The sequence below is a fragment of the Amia ocellicauda genome, unplaced genomic scaffold (assembly GCF_036373705.1).
Source record: "Amia ocellicauda isolate fAmiCal2 unplaced genomic scaffold, fAmiCal2.hap1 HAP1_SCAFFOLD_62, whole genome shotgun sequence".
Taxonomy (NCBI): domain Eukaryota; kingdom Metazoa; phylum Chordata; class Actinopteri; order Amiiformes; family Amiidae; genus Amia; species Amia ocellicauda.
Window position 1 is genome coordinate 458149 of NW_027102992.1, and position 21623 is coordinate 479771.

A 21623-nucleotide genomic window follows, 5' to 3' on the forward strand; every position below is an offset into this window, starting at 1 on the left:
TCGTAGCTCTGTGTCGGGATTTCGGCTCTCGTCCATTTCAAAGAGTTTTTATTTCCTACAGGCCCCCTTCCCCAGACATCTCACAGCAGGGATTCCAAGCTATTTGGCCCATTCTTGGTGCCATCCTCCCAAGACTGTCACTTTGATGTAAACCAGTTCACATGCTGATGAGTTAAGGAAATCTGATAAATTTGGGGGGGAGAGGTCTTCTTTAGATCAGTGCTTCAGCTCAGAGCTAAAATGCTCTTATCAGAATACACCCAACATAACGCTACACTGGTTAATTCTGTTCTGGGAAAACCACAATCCTGCAGGTTTAATAAGTCTCTCTACACATCAGTCCCTGAGTACCTTCAACCAATGGTCATTTTGACCAATTAAGCCCAAGAATTGAGTCAATTAAGTTGTCAAGGACTACCCAGTGAAGACGTGAACTCACGACTAGGTCACACTGTGAGCTCACCAGAGCAGACATTACACTGAGCTCACTGTGAGCTCACTTAGCGCTTTTCCAGCGACATGGTGCCGGTGCTGGAGCCGGAGCTGCTGCTCGGCCTGGGATCCAGCTGATCTTTTTTGAACCGGCCCGCTTTTCCACCGGTTTTGACGTCACTGGATGTGGGCGTTCCCAAGCATGGAGTAGAAGTGGAGAAACACAGCAATAGTAATCAGCACTGAGGCGACTGCGTCTTTAAACCCCATTTAACATCACAATCAAACTCATTCCGCGTCTATGGCAAATCGTAACCCTAATGTTACAAATGTTCCCTAAATATGTGTTTTGCAGAATACACAAGCAAACGTTATGGAATATCAGCATTTTATCGACACACATGATAGAACTTATTGTTCTTTAACATTGATGAGAATAATTAACATGAATAAACTTACTGCTGAAGATGTAACCCTTACCCAGTGGCTAACCCTAACTATGTTACAAATGTTCCCTAAACACTTATTTTGCAGGATCAATAAAAAATTGTTAGGATTTTTTAAACTTTTACTGACACACATAGTTAATAGCAATGTGTTATAACTTTACCGAAAATAATAATCTGTATATCTTTAATGGTTTAGACGTTATTAAGATATAATGCATCTTTCACATAGGGAACATTTGTAACATGTTAGGAAAAACAAACAAATGATTTGAAAATATTCATAATTACAGCATACAATTTGTCAGGCTTCATAACAATGGTATTTATAACATACTCTGTAAAAATCAAGCAAATAGCATTTGTGGTTCACGAGAAAATATATATATATATAATCAAAGCTATCAGACTATAGCAGCCGGTGTATGAAGACACATACGATTATACAGCATTATTTGGCAGCTTCGCAAGACCTAATTTGAAACGTTGTTGGTAAGTTAGATAATTAGTGGGGACCCTCTATTTGCAGTTCTTCCCCTCCATAATTGCTAAAATAAAGTTTTACTGACATTTTATTGACCCTACCACTGCATAGGGCACATCTGTAACATGAACGCTACTGAATGGCACATACATTGAAAACTACGGAGAACTGAGACAAATCCACTTTACACTTCATAAATAATCTTAAAACGTTTCCAACCAAGGCAACACCCACTTGAAATACGTTCATTCTCATTTTTGGTAAACAAAAAGAGAGATTGTTACATATGTTCCCTATGATGCATCTACAGAGAGAGAGAGACAGACAGACACTAACTCTCTCTCTCTCTCTCTCTCTCTCTCTCAGCTGGGAGTGTGTGGGAGGGGTCTGCAGTGAGCGGGAGTGCTGCTGAGAGCTCTGTCCTTTGGCTGCGTTTTTTTGTTGCTTTACTTTTTTCAGTTTGTTTATTTTGTCTTCTGTTTTCAGTGCTTTTCTTATTGTGGGGGAACAGGGGAGGGGAGGGGGGAGTACCGGTAGTTCTTCCCGGGTCGGGGGGTCGGACCCCCTGAATGCGTCTTTTGAAAAACTGACCCGACGCCATGGAGTCAAGATCGCTCCGGTGCAGTTCTGCCCCCTAGAGCAGTGTGTGTTAGCGGTTGGGGAGGTAGCAGGGTGTGAAAATATCAAGTCTGCTGCCATTGTTATCTTCTTAAAAACCACTGATCTGCTCAATCAGCTAGTGGCTAATGGCACAGTGTTAGACGACACTTTCACCCCGGTGTTGCCGCTCGCTGCTCCTGCCCGGAAGGTAACGCTGTCTAACGTCCCTCCGTTCATCCGCACCGGCTCGGGCAGCTGATGTCCGGCATTAAGAGGGTCCCGCTGGGCTGCAAAGCCCCGCAACTGAAACACGTCGTGTCCTTCCGAAGGCAGCTGTATATGATCCTCAATAACATCAATGAGGATCTTAATGTCATTTTTAAATTTAAGATCGACAATACCGACTACGTCGTGTTCGCTACTTCGGAGTCCATGAAGTGTTTCAGGTGTGGGAGCGAGGGGCATGTCGTGAGGAACTGTCCCGAGCAGGACAGGGAGCGGGAGGAGGAGCGGGGCGACGCGGGGAGGAATAGAGACACCGGCCCGCAGCCACAGATGCAGCGGGCAGACAGAGATCGAGCCCCGGCGGAGGAGACAGTCGCCGGTCGGACCGATGGTACCACTGATGCCGTGACGGGGGAAGAGCTGCCCGGAGGCGATGACGCACAGCTGGGGGACGGGGTCGAGGCAGCGGGGGATAGTGACGACCGAGACGCCGGGGGGAGATGGTGTTGAGGCGGTGCACGGGGCGCTGGTTAGTGACGAGGAACAACCTCAGCAGCCAGCAGACGGGCAGACAGACACACAGGGTGTAGCCGAGGAGGAGGCAGGGCCAGGCTCGGCGGTACAAGCCGAGGCGCCGGGTGGAAAAAACGCACTAAGAAGGTGCTGGGAGGGAGCACGGACGGTGTTGGTAAATAGTGGCAGTAAAAGAAGTGGTGGCACAGTAGTGAAGCTGGGGTAGCGAGCGGCTTGGTGGGGAAAGGTCCGGCTACACGCTGGAGCATCGCGGCTCGGAGTGACAGTGAGGGCGGCTTCACGGATTCCTCTCTCGCCTCCTCGTCCTCGGTGAGTCAGAGCTGCAGTGAAGGATATCAGGAGGTTTTTAGAGAAAACGAAGGGAAAGAGGTCTGTTGTAGTGGAGCAGTTTTTCCCAGATCGTGCACGCCTGCTGGCCTCTATTAAGTTTTTACAGAAACCCTGACCTATCAATTTGTACAACACTCACTGAAAACCATGGTTGGGGTCAATTCCTGTTTTTCAATTCCAATTCCTCCTACAAATCAATTCAAAATTGCAATTACTTTTTGCATTCACAGAATATTCTTTATTGGAATTGAATTGAAAAGGGAATTAAAAATTGAATTGGAATTGACCCCAACCCTGTTGAAAACAAAACAAAAAATACAGATCTGGTTCTTCAAATCTTCACTCTGGTTTCATTCTGTGTCGTAGTTCATTTATCTTGCTGTTAATTGCACCACCAATTACACTCTTTGGGGTACTGGGCAATTTTTTCGAGGTAGCCCCTAAAAAACATGTATCACATAGATTTAATGACTTGCACATAGATATATAAAAATCTTTTAATAAACATACCACATATCTTTGAGAAGGGTTCATTAGTTACATATTGCCACAGTAAATCAACATTTTTGTGTGTGGGTGTATTTAAATGTTTTGGTGTATGCTCTTAAACTTGTCTTACACTAGTTCATAGTAAAATCTGTACTTGGCGAAGCAGCTATGCAAAGGCAGTCTTTTCTCCATTAATACCTTGCTTAAGCATTACATTGATGTGGCACAACTGGACTGAAATGTGAAGTATTTGCTCAAAAGTCAAATTTAAATGAGACATGAAAGTTTATATTGTCAAGGATCCCATGGCACTATTCATTATTATTATGTATTAATATGTCTGAAGCATTAATCCAAGGTGATTTACAAGGTGTTGTTGAAAGAGTGACGTGGCTGAATTCTAAGTCAGGCTTCCCTCAATCAGGTCTAACAAATTTGTTATGACTCCACCTTTACTGCTGTGTAGTAATCTGCTGGTACAAAATGGCTGCACCCCAGAGGGTGGTGGGTGAAGTGAGTCTGTAGAGCACTTTGGGATCTTTCCAGCTGCTACATGTAAGGTATTATTATTTATTAATAAATTAACTCTAGTCTCTGAAACTAAAACAAAGGCCAAAGGAACATTTCAAATGCTAACCCTTTGTGTTCTATACAGTTAAAAAGGAGAGTTAGAAATTTTGTACAACAGCATTTACATACCATATATGGCTTCCACCTTTAAGCGATCCAGAGGTGTCTTTTTCTCCGAAGTTGGATCTCTCTTGCTGCCACCACCACGAAGATTGCTCTTTAATAATGTTGGAAAGTCAAAGACAGCAACCGTCAGGGTTCTTGCATATGACGTATTCGTGCTGCACCTCTCTGCAAGGATCCAGGACAGTTTGTCAATGTAAACTCCAGTGCCTGGGAATATTTCCACCTAAAAGACAATGGTAAATAAAAAACAAGTTTATCCCCAAACTATTCTTATATTATGTTAAGTGGAATACATTATCAGTAAGGCTGTGATTTTGTTACAGAAATGTGTTATTAAAGACCACAGTATGTCTCAATTCTAAGTTTATTAATTTACAGACATAATAAAGTCAGTGAATCTGTGACACCCATAATTCAATTACATTCTTATTATCAACTTTAACTATGAATATAACTGATAATGTAGCATCATTAGATTGTTTACAACCAATATTTGTTTTCAATATATATATTTTTACCTTGTCTTTGTAATATTGTAGACCAAGAGTGTTATACCTGTTTTGGTGATTCTTTGTCAGATTCAGAACAATTTGCTGTGGGGCTGTCAGAACCACTTGATGGTGACACACTTTTGTCTTCATTGCTGATAAATGTGGCTTTTGTTACAATTTTTTTCAGATTGTCCAAAAGGTCTGGAATCTCTGGAGAAAAAAACCTTAGTATTAAATGATAATCATTTCTAGTAATATATTTAATACAAAGTGAAAACAAAACCATCAATGCCTGCAATTATACTTGAGAGACTTGCTCTATGTTATTGGCAAACTGACCTTTTTGTGGGTCATTAACATTAGCTACAAAAAAAATAAAAAAGATAAAATACAAGAATTACCAGGTCTAATGTAATGCATATAGTCATTAATGTAGGATTATGAAGTTATGTTGAAAAACTTTATTTAATAATCAGTATTATTAAACTATTAGACAGTGCACATTAAGAGTCTGTATTGTGGTTCTAGATTACTTCAGTATGATCAACTATAATACATTACTCTGGAATCTAAATTACTGAAGAATAACATTTATCAAGGTAAGGAATTATTTGCTATAAATAAAAAAACTTACCATCAACCATACGGTTTCGAAGACATTGGTTTTCATTTTTAAGTCTTGTGTTTTCCTTTTCGAGCTGCTTAACTTTTTGCTGTAGCTCAACTTCACTGGACTCTTTAAATGTCTGTAGAATATGACGGGATCTAATTCTTGAAGCTCCATCGGTTTTCTTTCTTATTTTGTGCTGTATTCAGAGAGGAAGAGAGTTTAAAATGAAAATATATATATATATATATATGAATATGATTAAAAAAAAACAATCCTGCAATACATTTATTTTATATTTGCAGTAATTATCTCACCGGTAACTGTGGTTCATCAAGGTCACTATCATCTGAAATTTGAAGTTTTTTGTTTGGTTTAGGTACTCTCTTCATTTTAGGACAGGGCATTTTTGTTAGGTCATTAAGTTTTCTTCTTAGTTCGCCTTCTTTTCCTAAAATAAAAATAAAATAAATAAAACCCTGCATTATGTCCACAGATATTTGGGGATTATATTTATTTGTCATAAAAATACTGTGCTTTGACCATACAAATTAAGATGAACAGCCAACACTGAATCAAAACTGAAGTTAAATTATATCTGGTTTAATTTATTTTGTGATTTGGGGGATTTTATTGTAAAGCACAACACACAATAAATCGTTCTTACAAATGCCAGTCAAGTATGACGAGTTTTTAGCGCCCTCACCACCACCTACCATGTTATGAGAGTATGTTAGAAGTACAACACATTAATAACTTAAACATTCATTTCAAATATACTGTGATTGTATATATCAAATAGCATGTAAAGACTTTAATGTTTTTTTTTTAAATAAACATTGTTACCAGTCATAATGATCTGCGCTTCATGGACAGGCCATCCACCTTTTGGAGGTTTGTTCGTGTCTCTCCACTCTGCTCTGAAGTTTCAAATCGTCTCTTCGTCATCATCAGCAATGCTGAATAAATCAAAATTGCGAAAGCAAGCAGTGGGAATCACGCTGTAAGAGTCTTTGTCGACCCCGCTTTCCCACTTCACCAACGCGTGCATCACCGCCATACTACCTTCACCTTCTCGTCCGTTTTTTCTGCGCCTTTTTCCCCCGACAAGTCACGGCACAAAAATCAGTCCCGCTCTGCATTCTGGTACTTGGCGTTCTTAATAACACCAACAGGGTGTAATCGCATAGACCACTCGAGTATAAAGTACTACATATCCCATCAGTTTAGCACTTTCAACTGTTTCTTAGTGATTCCTAGAATTACTAACCAGTATTGTAGTCAATGTGTTTATAACCTTTTTTGTTTAACGATTTGTGTGTTATCCTATGGGATCCCATGGTCTTTGATTTGGTCACGGAAGTGATTTGTCTTTGATTTGTTGATCTAGAGTTGAATTTTAATTAGTTTTTCCCTTTTGTATAATTAGTGTAGTGCTACATTTAGTCTTTGTTTTTAAATAAATTTGACAATTTATATCTTTGGAATTGGTGTCTGCGTCCAATTATTACAGAAATTGAGTTCTACAAGACTCCAGGATTCGTGATAAGGTGATACTATGAATTCACTTCTTTAATTGAAATGTATAAGTGTACCTTACGCTACATATATGTATGTATGTATGTATGTATGTCCAATTGCTTTGACAATACAAATGAATTGAATTGAGAGGGAGATTGAGAGAGAGAGAGAGAGAGAGAGACAGACAGACAGACTGACAAACAGAAAAACAGACAGACACAGACACACACACACACAGAGCCAGCCAGCCAGCCAGCTCAGCGATGACATCACGAGCCTCTCTCAGCTGACTGCTATGACATCACAGAGCACGTACATTCCGTTGCTTGCCGTCTGTCAACCACTCAGTCACTGCCAGCCAGACTGGCTGGCTGGCTGGATGGGGGGGCTGCTTGCTGCTGCTGCGTACCTTAGCAAGCTTATTTGCTTGACCGGCCTTCCTACTCCTCTGCCCACATGCCCACCTATGCCCGATCTGCTGTTCACCTGGATCACAGCTCCGCCCCAACAAGGCAGAGCCCCCCAAGAATGGTACAAACTCACCCACGATCCCCTCCACGGAAAGCTTTAGCAAAAGGCAAAAGCGTTATACGTAATGAAGAGGAACCCGAGTCCAAGACGCATCCGACCAGCCATACATATTTGTGTGTATTAAAGATCACATTTTCTTACATTTAGTTTTTCTGTACTTTATTACATCTTATTGTGATTTATAAAAGTATTGTTTCTTTTCCATATGTATGTATGTATGTGTGTGTGTGTGTGTGTGTGTGTGTGTGCCTGTCTCTGTGTGAAAGTGTGTGTGTGTGTGTGTGTGTGTGTGTGTGTATATGTCTCTCTGTGAAAGTGTGTGTGTGGGTGTGACAGTGTGTGTGAGTGTCTGTCTGTCTGTCTGTCATGTAACTCGCACATCTGTGAGGGCACCATTTTTGCAGAAGAGATGTACACATTTTGGAGCAACATATGCTGCCATCCAGACATCATCTTTTCCAGTGACGTCCCTGCATTTTCAAACAGATCACATTTTATTACACTTTGTTTATCTGTACTTTATTACATCTTATTGTGATTTATACTTGTAATGTTTCTTTTCCATATATATGTATGTACAGTGGGGGAAAAAAGTAATTGATCCCCTGCTGATTTTGTACGTTTGCCCACTGACAAAGAAATTATCAGTCTATAATTTTAATGGTAGGTGTATTTTAGCAGTGAGAGACAGAATAACAACAAGAAAATCCAGAAAAATGCATTTCAAAAAAGTTATAAATTGATTTGCATGTTAATGAGGGAAATAAGTATTTGACCCATTTTCAATGCCCTGGCTTAGGGTTCTCACCCATGATTTGACAGTACATGGCCCCGTCCATCGTCCCTTTGATGCGGTGCAGTTGTCCTGTCCCCTTAGCAGAAAAACAGCCCCAAAGCATAATGTTTCCACCTCCATGTTTGATGGTGGGAATGGTGTTCTTGGGGTCATTCCTCCTCCTCCAAACACGGCGAGTTGAGTTGATGGCAAAGAGCTTGATTTTGGTCTCATCTGAGACCACTTTCATCCAGTTCTCTGTACATGTGCTTTCTTGAGCAGGGGGACCTTGCGGGCGCTGCAGGATTTCAGTCCTTCACGGCATAGTGTGTTACCAATTGTTTTCTTGGTGACTATGGTCCCAGATACCTTGAGATCATTAACAAGATCCTCCCATGTAGTTCTGGGCTGATTCCTCACCGTTCTCATGATCATTGAAACTCCACGAGGTGAGATCTTGCATGGAGCCCCAGACTGAGGGAGACTGACAGTTATGTTGTGTTTCTTCCATTTGCGAATAATCGCACCAACTGTTGTCACCTTCTCACCAAGCTGCTTGGTGATGGTCTTGTAGCCCATTCCAGCCTGTGTGTGTCTGTCTGTGAAAGTGTGTGTTTGTGTGTGTATAGGTGTGACAGTGTGTATGAGTGTCTGTCATGTAACTCGCACATCTGTGAGGGCACCATTTTTGCAGAAAGAGATGTACACATTTTGGAGCAACATATGCTGCCATCCAGACATCGTCTTTTCCAGGGACGTACCTGCATTTTTCAGCAGGATAACGCCAAACCACATTCTGCCCAGATTTCAAGCGCATGGTTGCATAGGCAGAGAGTGCGGGTGCTAGCATGGCCTGCCTGCAGTCCTGACCTGTCTCCGAATTGAGAATGTGTGGCGCACTATGAAGTGCAAATTAAGACAACGAAGGCCCTGTGCAGTTGCGCAGCTGAGGAAATGCATAATGGATGAATGGGGGAAAATCCCGCTTGCTAAACTTAACCAAGTGGTGTCTTCAGTGCCCAAGTGCTTAATAAGTGTTATTAAAAGAAAAGAAAAGGTTTCTTGGTTTCTTTTCACTGCTAATGAGATGCTGTAGAGTGAGTTAGTTATATTGCTTTCAGGAGCTCTAATCGTATTGATGAGTTCATGCAGCATTTGTAATTGAATTTCAAAAAGAAATCTTTGCTGTCTGGCCTGTGTGTATGAGATGTACTCTGTCAATCTTTGGCTAACAACTGAAACATTGGTAGAACAGAAATGGCAACATAAAAAAGAAAAGTACATTTTAAAAGAGCACATTAAATAGGATGAATATACAGTTTTTTACAATCACTTTGTCACTAATTTCAGAACCTTGATGTCATTTTTCAAAACTCTAGACACAAAACTCAAAACGGTCATCACTTGTAACACAGGCTGTCCAATGTTCAAAACATTGCATTGTGCATTCATATCTTTAAAGAAACCTAGCACTTGCAGACTTGTTGGTTCAAATAACTCATTTATCATGAAATACCATAGTAACATAGTAACACAGAAGATACCGATAGTTTCACTGTGTAGTTGTTCGTACAATCATTAAATATTGTAGTACAAAATATGTGATACATGTTTCATTATGGTACTACACATAAATACATCACTGTAAAAGGACTAGTAGAGAGAATACTACAGACACAGTGGAATCATTGAACAAAATCTGAAATGTATTGATGCAATACAATCAAATCACACCATAGGTTTCTTTGAATCCATGCAAAAATAATTAGCTACAAAAACGAACAAAACTACAGTAAAATGTCAACTGCAGTGTTCCTCACCTGGCTTAGTGTAAAAAGCAAAACAAAGGATTGATTACTGTACTTCTAAATTTCCATCAGCCCTGTGTTCAGGTTCAGGTTCTCACAACCATTTTTCACAAGAGGCATCTTGAAACTGAACATACCTGAACATACTCAGTCATCAGCTGCTTCACTCTGTCTGCATTTCTTTCAAAAGGCACACTATACTCTGTGCTACACATTGGTATGCAGTATACAGTCATTTGACAATTGAGAGTAGCCTAATGTTTAGTGCATGCTGAAGACTTGCCGCTTCTCAGTACGGACATTTCTGATGATTGAGGCCACAGTTGATCCTGAGTTGATTCTGAGGTTTGATTGAATCATTGTAGCTGCCTCAGTCATGGTCATGCCATGATTTACAACATGTTCTACAACTATTTCTCGGATTTCACTGGACACTATTTGCTGTTGCTGCCGCTGTCTGGTCCGTGGCCTTGTCCTCTACCACGTTCCCCCAACACCTCTCAAATGAGGCCCATGGCTGCCTCTCTGGTGAGGCCTAAGCCCTCCTCTATGACGAGGCCCACGACCACCTCTCAGAAGGGGTGCATGTCCCCTTCCATTCCTTTGACCACCACGTCTTCCTCCTCCCACTGCTTGACCTCTATTGTGACCTGGATGACCTGCCGGCTCCATGTTATCACTGTGTTGCTCGGGTGGATAGCACTCATTTCACTCGATACTCGTACCACAATGTGAAATCAATCATCAATAACCAGTTGGCAGTATTGGAAAAGCAATTACAAGGGCCTGCATACATACAGTAATGTCAAATCTGATGTGGAAGAACAATCATCTTCAACCAGGTTGGAGCGTTAGTTGCAATGCCTTTAATACACGCAGCGTGGAGAGGAACAGTGACTCAAGAAGATCCCAAAGTCGCTCTGCCTTCATTTTAACAGTCAGAGCTTTTATACACAAAAATCAAAGAGCTGGTTATAATCAGAAAGTCATTACTATGTTATCTTAAAAGTTAGCTAAGCAGAATTTATATCATTATAGGACAGAGTTCATAGATCAACACATGGATTAGGGAGCAGGCACTTCAATCATACTGTTTGACATTGTCTCCAAGATTCTCATCGTAAATAACAAGCAGAAATCAAACTACCTTCTGGCCTTACCTTCTAGCTTGACCTTATCTTTCTTAAGTATACAAGAGAGAAAAACAGGTATTAGAGAAAGAATTTCTAACTTTCCTTCCACACTGAAAACATGGTGTGGAAAAGTGCTACATGATGATGAATGATGATGAAATATTACATCCATAGATAATGTAGTCCAACTGGTTCATGCTCCTCGGTTATTGGTGTCAATGGATCTCATTATCCTGAAACTTTCATGATCGAAACATGGAATACTGTTCGTCAGTTTCCATAAAACTATGAATTAAGAGTAATGCAACAGTCACTTATCATTTTGAGCAGCTGTATCAATTGATAGTTAGATCTTTGTAATGAAATGAATAGACAGTGATCTCAGATGTAATGTGTGAATTGCATTTTGAAATGGTAATACTTTGACGTTAAGTTGTATCATTTTAGTTCAATGAACAAATGATCTGAGGTTGATGTGTATTGTATCCAAGCAATTGAAAAATGTGCATTTTGATCATCGGGTGTGAGTTTTGTGTCTAGAGTTTTGAAAAATGACATCAAGGTTCTGAAATGAGTGCCAAAGTGATTGTAAAAAAGTGTAATATCAGGGGACAGTGGCTATTACTGATCTGGCCTTCCGTGGCCTCTGTATTAATGTAACAGGTCACATTGTATGTGTACACTGATACTTGATAGTATAATATAGTACAAGTAAAAAACATACATAGGTATCATAGAAGTATTTTGCAGAAATGATTATGGATACTTATCAAAATGGAGAGGAAATGCTAAATCCAGTCTCCCCAGGCTGAGCTTCTATTGCTACACCTGCTAAGTGGCTGCTGGCCCCACTATATGGATAGAGCCACACCAAGTACAAGAGTCTCCCCATTGCTATTTATATCTCCCTATCCAGTCTTCTATACGTGTCAGGTATACAAGTGTGTGTGTGTGTGTGTCTGTCTGTCTGTGAAAGTGTGTGTGTGTGTGTGTGTGTGAAAGTGTGTGTGAGTGTCTGTCTGTCTGTCTGTCATGTAACTTGCACATCTGTTAGGGCACCATTAATGCAGAGATGTACACATATTGTTTATTTTCCATATATATGTATGTATGTATGTATGCATGTCCAATTGCTTTGACAATACAAATGCACTGAATTGAGACAGAGAGAGAGAGAGAGAGAGAGAGAGAGAGGTGCTAAGGCACATTTGTAACATAAATTAGGGAACATTTGAAACATGCTTAGGGAACATTCATAAGAACATAAGAACATAAGAACATAAGAAAGTTTACAAACGAGAGGAGGCCATTCGACCCATCATGCTCGTTTGGTGTCCATTAATATCTAAGTGATCCATGGATCCTATCCAGTCTATTTTTAAATGTTCCCAAACTTTCAGCTTCTACCACTTTCCATCTTGAATGCCTTGAAGCCCAATTTCCATTTGTTGTCCCCTGGTGCGTGTGTCCCTGCTGATCTGGAAAAGCTCCTCTGGTTTGAGGAACCTTTCATGATTTTGAAGACTTGGATCAAGTCCCCACGTAATCTCCTCTGTTCCAGGGTGAAAAGGTTCAGTTCCCTCAGTCTCTCCGAGTAGGACTTTCCCTTCAGACCTGGAATAAGTCTGGTTGCTCTCCTCTGAACTGCCTCTAAAGCAGCAATATCCTTCTTGAAGTGTGGTGCCCAGAACTGTACACAGTATTCCAGATGAGGTCTAGCGCATTGTACAGTCTTAACATTACTTCCCTTGTTTTAAATTCTACACTTTTGACGATATACCCTAGCATTCTGTATGCCTTTTGTATTGCTTCCTCACATTGTTTGGATGGAGAAAGTGAATCCACATAGATTCCTAGGTCTTTCTCATGCATTACTTCATCTAGATCTGTACCTCCCATAGTGTAATTATAGTGGACATTTTTGTTTTACTGCATGTATTACCTTGCACTTGTCCACATTGAATTTCATTTGCCAGGTGTCAGCCCACAACTGAATTTATCTAAGTTCCTCTGAATAGCATGTGCTGCCAAGATTGTATCTGCTAAGCCACCTATTTTAGTATCATCTGCAAATTTGACAAGGTTGCTAAGTATCCCAGAGTCCAGATCATTAATATAGATTAGAAAAAGCAAAGGCCCTAGTACTGATCCCTGTGGAACTCCACTAACAACCTCACTCCAGTTAGAAGTGACTCCTCTAATCTGTTTCCTATACATCAACCAGTTCATAATCCATCTACTTACATGACCCTGAATGCCTACAGCTTCCAATTTGAGGATCAGTCTTTGGTGTGGAACCTTATCAAAAGCTTTTTGGAAATCTAAGTATATCATATCATATGCTTTCACGTGATCTACAGCTGCAGTTCCATGTTCAAAAAAATGTATTAAGTTAGTAAGACATGATCTGCCTCGTCTAAACCCATGTTGACTATCTCCAAGAATATGGTTTTCATTGAGATGCTCCTCTATTTTCTGTCTAATCATTTTTTCCAACATTTTACTGGTGATGCAGGTGAGACTGATTGGTCTGTAATTTCCTGGCTCAGTTTTGTCCCCTTTCTTGTGGATTGGTATGAAATTTGCTGTCTTCCAGTCAGTGGGAACATCCCCTGTTCTAAGTGTCATTTGGAATAATCGAGTTAGCGGCCTATACATAATTTCCCTCATTTCTTTAAGAACTGTTGGAAATATCCCATCTGGCCCAGGTGATTTGTTTGATTTTAATTCTGCTAGTCCCTTTAGTACCTCCTCCTTATTTATCCTCATCTCTCTTAGGGTTTGACTGGATTGATTGTCAACCTGTGGCATGTCATCTGTTTTTTCTTTTGTAAAAACCTCTGTGAAATACTCATTTAGAATATTTGCCACATCTTGTTCGTTTTCCAAGATACCTCAATTTTTGCCCTTTATCTGTTTCACCTCCTCCTTAATTGACCGCTTGCTGTTGTAATTTTGAAAAAAGCTCATTGCATTGGTTGTAGCTCCAAGAGCTATGTTTCTTTCTATTTCCCTCTTTGCTTTCCTGATCCCTTTCTTAAGATCTCTTTGCAGCTCAACATATTCTATGTATTTTGTTTCATCACCATCCCTTTTGTATGTGCTATACAACATTTTCTTCCTCTTTATATTTTTTTGCATGCCTCTGGTTTGTATGTATGTATGTATGTGTGGAAGGAAAGTTAGAAATTCTTTTCTCACAACTGTTTTTCTCTCTTGTATACTTAAGAAAGATAAGGTCAAGCTAGAAGGTCAGGAGGCCATAAGGTAGTTTGATTTGTCTTTGTTATTTACAATGAGAACCTTGGAGACAATGTCAAACAGAATGACCTACGTGCCTGTTCCCTAATACCATGTATAGACCTATGAACTCTGTTCGATAATGATATATGTTCTGCTTAGTTAGCCTTTAAGATAACATAGTAATGACTTTCTAGCATGTATGTATGTATGTATATATATATATATATATATATATATATATATGTATGAATGTATGTATGTCCAATTGCTTTTGACAATACAAATGAATTGAGAGGGAGAGAGAGAGAGAGATAGACAGACAGACAGACTGACAAACAGAAAAACACACACACACAGAGCCAGCCAGCCCGCCAGCCAGCCAGCCAGCTCAGCGATGACATCACGAGCCTCTCTCAGCTGACTGCTATGACATCACAGAGCACGTACATTCCGTTGCTTGCCGTCTGTCAACCACTCAGTCACTGCCAGCCAGACTGGCTGGCTGGCTGGATGTGGGGGCTGCTTGCTGCTGCTGCGTACCTTAGCAAGCTTATTTGCTTGACCGGCCTTCCTACTCCTCTGCCCACATGCCCACCTATGCCTCTACTCCAAGATACTTATACAATAGAAAAACTATGGTAATAATAATATAGCCCAAGACAAAAAATATTAATCTTTCTAGACTGTATTAAAGTTCAGCACTTCGGAAAAATAGAATTATTTTGTATTTCAATAAAACACACACCCAACCAATGTAAATGTCACGGACGGTGTTAATTAGCTCCTTAATCACCATTACTTATTATATTTATATTTCACTTCACTTTATGCAATATGGCTTGTGTATTTTGTTTGGTTCTATATTGCCATTATTTTGTGTGTTGATTATCTTTCACTTTATTGTTTAATTTGTTATTCACTTAGTATTATTTTGATTGTTTGCACGCGTGCCTTATTATTTTTGTTTCTTCTTTCTTTCACAACTCACCTGGGTCCACCTGCACTCTTCACACGCGTCCCCACTTAATCACCCTGCCCTGGGAGAGGAGAGGATTATCTGCTGTAGTCCACTTTCCAATGTGGGAGGTCTCTGCGGCTCATATCTCATTCAATTATTTATTCATTTATCCTACATCAAGTTTATTTATTTTCCCACGTTTCATTCAATCACCATCAGAAGCTCTCTGTGCTAAAAGTGGCAGCACATTTGTCTCACACACATCAAACTCACCTTTTCCTGCTTCCCAAGCCTTATCAACTTACTCAGACCCTCGTCAACTTACTCAAACCCTCTTCAACTTTGGTTAACATTGCTCTGCATTCTAACAGCTATTCTTTCTCCTATTCTTAATTTCTTACAAGAAATGTATTCAGGTTTTTTTATCAATATGTTTTATTTATATTTATACAGATGTCACTCCATTATTCGTTTATTGAAGTCATATATGTACCTAACAAAATATTAGCCAATAGGCCATTGATCTCAATAATGATTCCCATAATCCTAGGACACCTTCTCTTTTACTCTCCCTTTCCATTCTTACTTTTCTCCTGTAAAGCATTTTATATTACTTGAGCTTACTTATTCTATAGTTGTAATCTTATACTTCTGCGGTATCTTACCCTTTTCCTACATCACTCATCTTAAAACCATGGTCTACTTTGACTTTCATTTCAGGTATTATATGCTAGGCACCAATAACCAAACATTTTCTGAAAGACTGTAACATGTCACCAGACTGTTTACATTCTCCTGCTTTCACAGGCTGTCAGGGCTGCACCAGGCTCTCTTCTAGCCTTTCGTTTCCTTGAATTTGACTTTTGACAGAGCTTGTCCATAACATGATGTTTAACAAACAAATTCTGGTTCTTCTTGTGGAGACACCATGACTATTTATGTATTACTATTATTATCCATCTGTTTATTCAATGTATATTTTGGATTACTTTTCTTATAATAGTCTTTCTTTCTGATTTCTGATGCTTGAGGCACTCTGTATAGAGCCAAAGATCCTCATGAATATGATAAATCTGTTGTTACATTTTTAAATATAATTCTAAAATGATTGCCAAAACATAGACATTTACCTTATATCACCTTCAAACTATACATATACATAAACACACAAAGCACATACACATTGATATCTAAAGATAATTCAGATATCCGATCTGTGGCATGTTTTATTGACCCTGCAGTGTCTCAAACAGCCCTTATAACTTATTATTTAAGCTTATGATTATTTAGAATAAAATGTCAAATAATCCCACTCGATTATTTCATTATTTCACTATCTCAGTTTTCTTGATCCATTGTGAAAAAGTTCTGTTATTTCCTCCTCATCTGTAGAGGCTACATTAGCCCACTCCCCGGTCTGATATTCTCGTAGTAACTGTATCCAAATGTTGGGCGGACATTTAGCCTTCACGATGATGTGTACATCGTGCGGGTGAAGGAGGTGAATAACCATCTTTTCATCTAGAATATCCCAAAAAGTTGTGTTACCCTGGTTTGGTTTTAATTTTGGGAGGGACGCCCATATCATTTCTTTTTCTCCTGGGGAGAAGGGGACATGGGTTTTAGTCGTATAGACTATTGATTGACCTTCCTCTTTACTCTGTCTAGTTTTGACTTGCATGGGTGCAGCTGGGACCGTTTTCAGAGCGGTCAGATCTGGATACAATGTATTATTATAACCAAAATCAGTGATTGATTTATATTCCGGATTATATGGGGGAGGAGCGCTAGCAAAACCTCCTTTTTCATATTCCCATGCTTTGCGATCTAAATCATCCCAATCGGGCCTGTCGTCCTCGGAGTGATCTGTGTCGCGACGCGCTCCTAACACGGCAGCACATCGCGCACCTACACCTTCACCTTTTCTGACCACTTTTCTTGCCCTTCTAATTTGCCTTGTAGTTCTATTAATTCTATCGTATTTTTCACAACTTCTTCTCTCAATTCACATTACTGTTTATGATGATCTTCCATTTCTGTTATTTTCTTTTCTTGATTCTCACCAACCTGACACAATATCACAATTCCTTTCTCTGTCTTATCTGGTTGTTGTTGCTTCCACCAGTCCCGGTGCTCCTTCGAAGACCAGTCTTTCTCCCAACTTCCTTCCAACATTTTCTTCTCTACATTCTGTTTTTTTATTTCTCAAAAAACCAATAATGCTGGTGTCACTCACTGTGATGATTTATCTGAAATATTACATTATTATATATTATATTATGTATATATATTATAATAAAAACAAACACTCTAGTAAGGTACGGACACCCGTACATGACACTGGCTAAGGTAAGGGAACCCATAAACAACCATAAGCACCCCCGGACCTAGGACAGACTGTAACTTGCTAACTTGCTGTTTTGTTTGCTTCTCATCGTTTGCTGCTAGTTGCATGCCAAATGAGTTCGTTCTGTCCAAAATATAAGCTTTTTTCTTCTAATAAACTCAATAAAAATACAGTGCACTAGCAACTATTTCCCTTTCAAAAGTTGTAGTCCCGTTTCAGTTAAAACAAAATGTGTTCTTCAAACAAAGAAAATACTTGTGTTTCTTTTCCCTCTTTACCTGCTCTTATCACAAAGCTTCTCAACACAATCTCAGGTGCAGGTGCACTCTGCGCTATCCTTTGCCCGAGCTTTGTCCAGGAAAACTCACTGTAGCCATCTTAGTTCAACACGGGCTCTCCTTACCTGCGAGTCACACGGGTCCAGTTCACTTTGCAAGTGAACAGTCTCTTCTCAGAAACAATAAGGAAACTTGGAAAGAAACACAATCCCAGGTCGGTGTTAAAAAAAAGTTCTTTGTTTTCATATTAAAAGAAAACATTTGTATTTTCTCTGCACACTTCACAGCTCCAATTAGCACACTCAACTAATCCCTGCCCCCCTCAGAACCGTCACTAAAGAAAGGTACTCACAGTCATTTTAAATATGACATCCTGTAGTGTTTGTTTTCAAAATATGATCTTATTATCACTTGAACCAAATAAATCCTTTGACCCACTAATACCAAATTACAGTTATGGGGGCCACAGATGTGATTTGAAAATACGATCTTCCATGTCTTTCTGTTGTGTTTTGACCTGGGGATCTGTAATTGTCCAAGTGGCTACTGCACATGTACTTATTTAATATTAAATGTGTTATTTAATTAGGCTTGGTTCTGGTGAGCATGTACAAGACGTCAGCTTTTTAAATAACTGTGTGTATTGGATCATACACATTTTAGAAATACTCTCTCAAACTTCCCGCATTGGTACCTCACCAGGGAGGTAGAAAACAGCAATAGCATTGAAAAAGTGTGATTGTAGTTCTGCTCTTCTGCAATATATTTCTACAATATCTTTAACATCTTCTTTAACATTGTTTTAAAGGCTGGGACCAATATGGTGGAATATCTCCAACACACGGACATTGAGAGACTCGACCCCTTTGTGCTGCTGCTCAGAGACCAACTCTCAGTTGTCTCTGAGTAGGCTATGGATCAACTTCCTTTCCTAATATGAAGGAGACCATGGATACAAAACCTATGAAAAACAGGTGATTATTGTTATTCTTCTCATTATAAACTACTTAATACATCTCTCCCATAAAGTACAACAGGATAGTGGTGACGTCATTCAGGATTGGATTGCCATTGGTCAAAAGCCCTCTGAGAGAAATTGTGTGGCGACACTCCACACTCTTAGAAGAAATTGTTCTGCACAGAACCATAAAGGGTTCCTCGAGTAATCGCTCTGGTGGATCCCTTTATGGTTCTATGTAGAACCCCTTCAAAGGGGTTACATGAAGAACCCCCAAACATAGCGTTCTACACAGAACCATTCGTTTTAAAATGTTATATATAGAACCCATTCAAAAGGGGGACACGTGCTATACCTGAATTTGTTTTCCAAATACAATCTTTAAAAAATGTATGAGTTCATATATACAAACACACATACACAACGTAGAAATCGCACTACTAGTGAAGTAACTTCATTTACATTATATGCCACAACTCCTCAATTTGGAACGCAAAAACAAGACATCTGATGTAAAAGTGTAAACTAATTACGAACAGCACTTTTGATTTTTATCTTCAATTCAGGGGCTACTTATTCGAACAGTAAACTGTATTCTCTCTTCAGAGTGACTGGAATGTTTTTGCCTACATTCAACTTAAATATGAAAGTTTCCAAAAACGGCATAGTTTTCTTTAAGGCTATTCAATGCCAAACACAAAATTCTCTCTGCTTTCAGTGCTTGTCCTTCAGCACAATTACACAGGTTCATGATGTTCTCATTTCAATACATTGTTTTCTTATTTAAACTATTTGACTTTGAGCTTACATTGAGAATAAAATCACTTTTGCAAGTAAAACCTGGCCAAGAAAGGAAGCAGCACTACAATAAAACAATACACAGAATACAAAGCAGTTCCTTCAAAAGTGAAAGTGATAAAGAGTGATGTCTGTCAGTAAATTACGTTGAGATACATATTGGTTATTTTGAATTAGGAGTCCAACTTCAATAACTTCTATTAACAAGCCAAAATACAGATCAGAATTACGGGTAATTGAAAATAATATGTAGCGCCTAGGTAAGCTTGGATGTGTTCAGAGAAACACTAAAAACGGACCTTCCTCACACCCGTCTTGTTGAGGTGGACGTGGTCATACAGGTGATGTGGCTGGATGTCTCAGTGGTGTGCCAGGTGGACGTTGGGGAGGAGGGCACATCTTCGGGATACTTCTGCGTTGATGGCCTGGATGATGTGCAGGGGCACGTCTGTGCGGGGCAGCAGTGTGGAGATGGTGATTTTGGCAGTTTGGAATTCCTCTGTGGCTTTCTTTGCCACCTGTCTCAGGGCTGAGGCCACATCGCCCCTGCGGGCACTCAGGTCGTTAGTGCCGGTGTGGATGAGGATGTGTTTGACCTGGCACAGCCTCCTCTTGGAGAGCAGCTCCAGGGCTCTCTGTGCTGTCGGGCACCAAAGCTTTTTCACTTTTCGCCCAGGGAAGAGGCGCCTCTCATCCAGGAACTTCCCATTGGAGTCGCTCAGAATGACCACCTCTGTGTTGACCTGCCACTCCGGGTTTTGCGTCGGGAGTGGTGGGGGCAGCGGGTGTGTTTTAGGGGAGTGGCGTTTCAGGGGTTTGTGTATTAGTGGCAGGTCTGGTGATAGTGGGGGTGTCAGGAGTGGTGGGGAGTGTGGGTGGATCAGTGGGTGCGTCAGTGGGTGCGTCAGGGGTTGTAGGTGTTGTGGGGTCAGTGCAGTGCAGTCTCTGTGCTCCTCTCTTAGCTTCTCCAGCTGGCTCTGCAGGCTCCTCAGCTGGCTGTGCTGGGGTGTCCTGGTCAGCTCCTCCCTCGCTCTGTGCAGCTCCGTCCTCAGGGTTTGGCTCTGCTCCTCCTGGTCTCTCACTGCTGCTCTCAGCTTATGGATCTCAGCCTTGTGGTGCATCTTTAGTCCCTGAACTCCGCAAACTTCAGCTCCAGCACTGATAGGCATTCCTTTAGTGTTTTAATGTTGCTGGAGAGTTTGGGTAGACAGGGGGGCAGTCTGTGGGAGATGGGGCACTGTCTGGCTCCGTGTGGCTGGGGGCAGACTGCAGGGTGGCTGGCTCTGGCTTGTGTTTCTCTACCTCAGTCTGCTGCTTTGAGGTGTGGAAGCCGAGAGATAATTGGTCCAGGCTGCTCTCGCTGTCCTGCACCATGATGGTCCCGTTGTGGTATACATTAAAAGTGAGCATCACACTGTCTGTGTCTTTCTCTACCAGCACTGAGATCTGCCTGCCTCTGCTAATGCCCCTCTTGTTGTTATTGGGGTATGTCTGGCACAGGGTTTTGTGAAAGGCGGTGTAGAACAGTAGATTGTTCTTGACCCTGTTTTCTCCTTTACCGGTGTAGTCTAGGATGAGGGTCTCAGGAGATGCTCTCATCACAGCTTGTTTGTAGTCCTTCTTAGCCTGTGCAGAGCGAATGTCTTCAGGGTATCGGATTTCAAAAGGCAGCTCTGCAGTCAGACTGCTGTTCGATAGATTTGTATCAGTCTCAGTGGCAGTTGGGCTCTCTCCTACTGTCACTCTATTCAAATCGGAGCTCTGCATTTTCATTGGCTGAGTCAACTACTGAGAATGCTTATTTATTTTATTAATACATATTTTTTTGTTTAATTATTTGTCTCTATAGGTGAAAGGTCTTACCTCCAATTCTTGTCTTCAGCTTTTCTTTTCTGACTTTTCTTCCTGAACTGTCTCTCTGCTTTCTTCTTTTTGTGTT

The 21623-nt window shown here is 40.5% G+C and overlaps 1 non-coding gene across 1 annotated transcript; it reads right to left on the minus strand.

Annotated features, from left to right (window-relative positions):
- Positions 1-7355: 7355 nt before the first annotated feature.
- On the minus strand, positions 7356-7470 carry LOC136739942 (U5 spliceosomal RNA). The gene has a single exon (XR_010813015.1). It is a non-coding gene; the product is annotated as a U5 spliceosomal RNA (small nuclear RNA).
- Positions 7471-21623: the final 14153 nt, after the last annotated feature.